The sequence below is a fragment of the Panthera onca genome, chromosome D4 (assembly GCF_046562875.1).
Source record: "Panthera onca isolate mPanOnc1 chromosome D4, mPanOnc1 haplotype 2, whole genome shotgun sequence".
NCBI classification, from domain to species: Eukaryota; Metazoa; Chordata; class Mammalia; order Carnivora; family Felidae; genus Panthera; species Panthera onca.
Window position 1 is genome coordinate 50,515,942 of NC_138351.1, and position 7,042 is coordinate 50,522,983.

Below are 7,042 nucleotides of genomic sequence, written 5' to 3' on the forward strand. Positions count from 1 at the left end.
CATTAGGTCTCAGTTTCCTCATATGTAAAAAATGAAAGGAAGTGTAGAGCTGCTCCTGCCACAGCTCTCTAGCTGCCTCAGCCAGCAGGGCTGATGGTATGTGGACACTATGGTTTTGGGGGTGTTTTGCATCTGTTACTATTAAGTTTTAGGAGGAGAGTGGTGCCTAAAAGAAAGAGAGGTAAAGTGTCATCAACATCTTTAATTCGTACCTTCCCGCGGGTGATGCTCTTTTCAGCTCTTTTGTATGTTTTTTTTTTTTTTTTTTTTTTCAGAAGTTTCAACGGAGCCAATCAGCAAGTTCACAGGAGCTAAATCTTAAGACTGAACTACAATAATAAGCTCACATGTTTGCACTGAAACAGGGACAAGTCTCTGTTCTTCCGTGACATGTCCTTTTCCCTTTTCCCAGCAGCGATGAGGACTGGCTGGCACCAAGTCCCCATTACCCTCTTCCTGAAGGGCATGCATAACTCACTTAATTGCTTCACACTACAGTACACTGCTATTTAGAACCAGTCTGTTTCTTTCCGTTGTAACAGCATGGAAATAAATAAGCAATTTTCATACATTAGGAAACATAAGCATGCCAGAGTCTAATTCATACTTATGTGATTAATAAACCAGAGCACTTAGATGAAATACACTGCGCCACACAAACACTGTTCCATTAGAGCAGTCGTCTGGGTGTGAGATATTACCCGCAGTGGTCTCACTGCTGGACCCAGTAAACAGCCCCAATATGGAAACTCATGGAACTTTCCTAGGGTGGAAGCTTTCTTTTAGGTTGAAAAATGAAGGGTGAGGAATGGAGAGCCAACTTTCCTGCTTCTGTAAGTGGTATTGGCTTCACCTAAGCCATGAGCCGGCTGCATGAGTCTGAGCAAATTTATTTTCTGTGCCTTGTTTATTAATGGACAGAAAAGCTAGCCTGAAAATGAAATTGATTTTATTCACTTAGGATTTTATACTCCATTGCACAACCACAACCCAGCAAATTCTTCATTAAGAGAGATAATTACTTTAATGAAGATTAAATATAATTTAAAATTCACATTTATCTTTATCTACCTAAAGCAGGTCAGAATTAACCTAAAATGGTTAGGGAAGTGGCAAGAATGGGTTTCTCCAAAAAGTCTCCATCTGTCTATAGAGCGACGGGTCTGATCTGACAGCCATCCCTGCCTTCCCCCTTTCTCCTCTTCTTCTCATTTCGTCCATTAGTAGCTCCCACATCAAGCCCAGATCAGACCTTCTGCTTTCTAGTAATCCTAATTTGGGGATGTTTGGCAGAGGCAACAGGATAGCAGCAATTAATATCTGGGATGCTCAATGATCTCTGAAAAGCCGAATCTATGATGGGCATATGGGGGGGAAACATTAAGATCAGAGAAATGGCAGGTTGGTTTTAGAAATATCCTCCTTCCTTGAGGCAGAGTGTTTTCTACTCCACCTGCCAAAGATAGGAAGCCAAGAATGATATTAAACTGATTGGTATTACTCATCATTTCAGGTGGTATTAGAATTGTTCTTCATTAATGGCATTTGAGCATTACACGTGGAAAGAGGCTAGAAGACAAGAAAAAAAGACTTTAACTTTAGCTTCTCCCCTTATCAAAGGTATGACTTTAAAAACGTTTCTTAACTTCTCTGAGTCTGGGACCCCTCGTTTGTAAGATGTGACAAACACTGCCCACCTTGAGTTCAGAGACTTCAAGCACCAGGCATTAGTGAATACTCATAAATAGAATAAGCTTCCTTGCTGTACGTAGGTTTTCTTCTAAAAGCTCCAAAACACCACACCAGTGACCCCAGTTATCCCTAGGTGACAGCAACACTTGATTCTGCAGAAGTGACTGGTGAGTTTCAGCCCAGGCTCTTGCTGTTCCTGACCTACGAAGTGTCACAGAGTAAAGGAGTGGCACAGGGAAGCCCAGGCTTGTCAGACCCCCTGGCACAGATAGGCACAGCCCTGCATGCCTCATCGTTCGTTTTGCAAGGAGGAAAACTAAGTCTAGTGCGGTGGAAAATACGACTGGCTTCCAGATGCAGTATTTCAACGAATAGCTCTCATTCACTGAATACCGCTGGGACATGACACATTACATACATTATCTTATTTAATTAGGGTGACTGTGTAATTTATCATCCACATCAGGACACGTTCAGAGTTCAAAGGGAATGGTATAAATAATTACATCAAGTCAACGAGTGTAAACCTGGATGGTCCTGGGCAAACTGATTATACGGTTGCCCCATGTTTAATCCATGTAATCACTCTGTGAGCTAGAAAACATTCTCTATTTTACAGAAGGAAACAACTGCTCAGAGAGGTTAAAAGCAGCAGGCCCAAGGACATACAGACTATCAGGTTGGCAGACCCAAGGTTGGAACCTCAGCTTGTAAGATACTACAGCTCGTTTCCTCTAACATACTCCCTCCTTGAAACCCTTTAGTCACGGTATCAGCTGCCAAATAACAGCATTAATTTTGTTTTGAAAGCCTGCCTTTATTGAGTGAATAACATATTTAAAGTGCTGGGTCATGACTTCCAAATGATATCCCAAAAAAGGGCAAAAATGGGTGAAGAGAGGGCAAAATGATGTCAGTAAAAGCAGTCATATCCGAATAAGCACCCAGCTCTTTCTGAGGCTCCACACCGCCTGAATACCAAAAACCTGAGCTAAGGCTTATTCAGGCATGGAGAATGATAGACAACAGGGCCAGACATCCATAGGCCTCCTTCCCCATGTGCTGGCCTATATTCTCATGCACCCAATGAGTCCCTTGATCTATGTCAATTTGCTACTGATATTTAATGATCTGCAGTCACAAATAAATTTGATTTATTTCTATAACATGCCAGGAGCTATTCTTTCACCCCACGCTTAATAGATATAAAAATGTCGAGAGACAGTCAACAGTCAGTTCTCTCCACAGGGTTTCTGTAGGTGAAATAAATGGGTGCCACACTCTCATCCTTTGGCCCACCTGCCAGTCACTGAGTTTTCCTGATCTCTAAACACCAGAAGGGTGGCGAGTGGGTCAGGCCTGGTTCAGAAGCTCACTGCATTGGCTGAGACAATAGAATTTATTCTAGCAGAGAAACAAAAGCTCAAGTCAGTCATAGATGCCAAGCATCCTCAGTCATAATCCCTAATGAAAGACTATCTGCAGAGACCAAGCATGTTCCTGACCCCAGGAGGGGCTGACCAGGTATTTTAATGATTCAATAAGAGATCCCAGCTTGGAACATAATAAGAAATCCTAAGCCAGAATTCAACTCCGTTTCTCAGAAAGTGCGTGACCTCAACATAGCACCCACCCACTCTGAGCTTCAGATTTCCCAACAATAAAACACTGCTTCTCAAATGTTCGTGGGCATAGCCATCACCTGTAGGGCTTGTTAAGCTCAAGGAGATATAATTCAGGCCCAGTTTGTTAAGACATATTTCAGGGGCCCTCCCTTAGAGATTCTGATGTATTAGGTCTAGTGCAGTGTCAGAGAATTTGCATGTCTGATAAGTTTCCACGTCATGGTGATAAGGAGGATGTCCACGGACCACACTTTGAGTAGTACCAAACCGTATCAGTAATGCCAACCTCACAGTGTGTGTGAAGATACAAAGAAGTGCTGATTCTCAGCACAGCCGCTGACTCACAAAGCCTCCCGGTGAGCATGCATACATTGAAGAGATGAGGAGCAAAAGTCCAAGAGTATTCATAGGAAGAAAACCCGGGGACATTTAATCATTTTGAATATGCCAGGCACAAGATTTAATTACATTCCAATCCCTCTTGTTAGAATACATTCTCTGTGGCATTATAAACGGGGTCCCAGGCTCAAATGGTGAACTTACCCAAAGACCTCCTACTTCCATGGGGCTTTTTAAACACAAAGCACAAGTTTTTGCTCAAAACATCCATCCGCCCCTTTAGCTCAGCTGCATCTCCATGGCATCCAAATCCTACTTAAAATCATCTTGACTACTACTTAAAAAATAAAAAAAATAAAAAAAAACATAAATCTTCCCATTGGAACAGCTCTCAAGCAATAGGGGAAGAGATATTTACTTTGCTGAAAACAGGAGTCCCCAGTCAACCCCATGATCAGCTGGAGTCCTTCAGTCTGTCCTTGTCTAATGCAGCACAGTAATCAGGGAACCCGCCTCCCTCCTCCTCCTCCCTCCCTCCCCTCCCTGCATTCCGGCTTTCTCTCTTCACGACATTATTTAATCTCTCAGTTGCAGCTTCTTGGGATTAGCTACAGCATCTATTAATAGTTTTCCTTCTGTTTACAGTTCCAAGGGGAGAAAAATGGCTCATTCCTCTTCTCCAATCTTGAAGATATGTCTTATTGCAGCAGGAGGAAGATGCACAAGCCCCGTGAATAACCTATTTCCACAATCATTCCACTGTAAAGATGCTAATGTGCTTCTATGCCGAATGGATCCATTTAATAGGCAGAACAAGTTGGATATAAACTCTTTAATTGCTTTCAGCACACCGATTATCTTCCTGTGTCACCTATTGTATAATGCAAAAATGTTAACAAAAGCACTTACTGAAGACATTATTGGGAATTAAAAAACAAAGAACCATCAGTTGTCACTAAATATGCCTTTCATGTTCCCAAATGAAATGCATTTGCGCACTCAAGAAATAAGATAGAAATGTGCAGGCCTGCCATTGTCAGATGCAAACATCTTCATTAGATTTTGATCCAGCTGCTGCAAGATCTATAAAAAGAGCTATCAAAGCCTGCAACTCATTATTGGTTATTTCAGGAAAACTTCAAAAAACCATCCCTAAACCTGCACTGATCTTTTCTGACAATTTCCCTGGCCGGGCAGTTTGTTTGCAAAGAGTGGCATTAAAAATCCTCTGCCAAGCTGGCCCCTGGAAATGGTACCTGGAAAGACTCGGTGCCTGTGGCTGTTAAAGAGAAGCCACAATTGCAGAGCCGACCCGTATTCCTGGACACTTGAGCTGTAAATCTCTATCACGCCCCCCCACCCCCCGCCCAAAATCTCCTGTTCTGACCTAACTTTATCTCCTTAAAAGCATATAAGTGAAAGTAGCCAAACTCGGGTCTTTATAGACCAAAACGGAAAGATTAATATATGAGATGTCTCATAACATCCTTTCTCTGCTGCAATAAATCTTCCTATGTATATTGGCAGTCAGCTCATTTCTAGCATGTTATTTTCTGCAGAGGCCATTTTAAAAGAGGAAAAAGACTAGTCAAGGGAATCGGTGGGGAAGGGGAAGAAGAAAGAAAAGAAAGAAAAGGAATGAGAAAGAGTCAGGGTTCTGGGGAAAGGGTATAGAGAAGGTTAAAGGGAGCAAAACGGTAAATGTCGAAATTACCTACTGTTCTTCCTTTGAATTCCGTTGAAACAGAAGGGATCCTACAAAGACCTGAATAACATTCATATAAATCACAGACCCTGGCATCTTGACTTGAGGACCTCTTCAGTCAGGCCCAGGTCTCCAGAGGCTTCTTATGGATACAAAACAACTCACAGAAAACACCTGTCAGAGATGTCACTGTCATTTAGGAAGGACCCTTTCCCCCCTCGGTCTACATGTCTCTCTATTTATGACAAAGAGAAATGCAAATTGTGATCACTATTATCCAACCTCAGTAAACAGGTAGGGAAGGATACATGGGTCCTTAACAAAATCTGCTTTAAAGATTTTTGACTTTGCCTTTAATCTACCCACTAAATTGTCTGTTTTATGTTCAAAAGTAAATTGAAATGCTCAAAATATTGATGTAATATCATATCCATTATTTGAACTAGGTACAAGAGCTCATTTGGGGATCCGTTTATTGTCTTTATATTGTTATTAAAACTATTACCCAAATCCTAATGCTCTGGAGACCCACAATATATTCTTTCCTGCATATACCAACCTTATTCCTTCCAAACATCTCCTTTTCTGTGCTCTCTTCGCCAGCACATATACTAAAACTGGAATAACATAGAGAAGGTTAGCATGGTCCCTGTGCAAATTCATGACCCATTCCATATTTTTCTCAATTAAAAAATAATAAAGTTTATTAATTTTTTTAAGAAGCAGTTTTAAGGTGACCTTTTCTGTGGTGCCTTGGCAATCATCTTCCCTCCTGCTGACTCCTTTAGTCAATGGAGTCACACTGATAAGAGCAGAGAGATTGAGGTCCACACGTCCTCACAAGAGGGGGATTTTGAGTTGGGAACCTACTGCACCCAGAGACTCTTTCTAAAATGTGAATCTGATCATGAGACTCCCCTGTGTAACACCATTCAGTGATTTCGTATTGCCCTTCAGATAAAATCACATTCCTGCTGTGTGGCTACTGGCAAGTTATTAAACTTCTTTCTGGCTCAATTTCCTCTTGTATAAAATGGTGATAATAATCATGAGGAAAATGTATGTAAGGCACTTAGCACAAAGTTAATAAATGCTCACTATTATTATTATTGATGTTATCTCACGGGCCACATTCATTCTCAGTTCCCTCCTCACTGTCTTACAGCTGTATTCAACACTGAGTTTCCCAACTCCCATGAGCTTTCTAGCCTTTATGCCATGACCTGTGACATTCTTTCTGTTTGCAACACCCTCTTCCTCTTCCTGGCCTTTGGCCAGTTTTATTGCTATGCATTTATAAACTGTCAGCTTAAGTGCATATTATCAAGATGGCCTTCCCTGACCCCAAGGTCCTGCATACAATGCATACTTCCTCTACAGTAATATACATCATACATTACTATAACATTTTGCTTGACTGAAATATCCATAAAGGACCCAAGGTTAGATTTGCCTTGCTCACCACTTTATATTTCAGTAGCAAGCACCAGTAGCAAGGGTAGACTGGATTATAATGCAACTGAAAAAGAAATCTTAATAGATTACAATGACAGAAGATTAGTCCTTGATCACACTAAAATAATCACAGGACAGCTCCACAGTGATTTCATGCTGAGTCCCAAGCTGATGGATGCCCCACACCTTGGCACATTGTTGATCCCGTGGTAGAGAGAAAGGGAAC

The 7,042-nt window shown here is 41.5% G+C and overlaps 1 pseudogene; it reads left to right on the forward strand.

The window, feature by feature from the left end:
• The first annotated feature begins 5,948 nt into the window (after window positions 1-5,948).
• On the forward strand, window positions 5,949-6,042 carry LOC132663944 (U6 spliceosomal RNA; annotated as a pseudogene).
• Window positions 6,043-7,042: the final 1,000 nt, after the last annotated feature.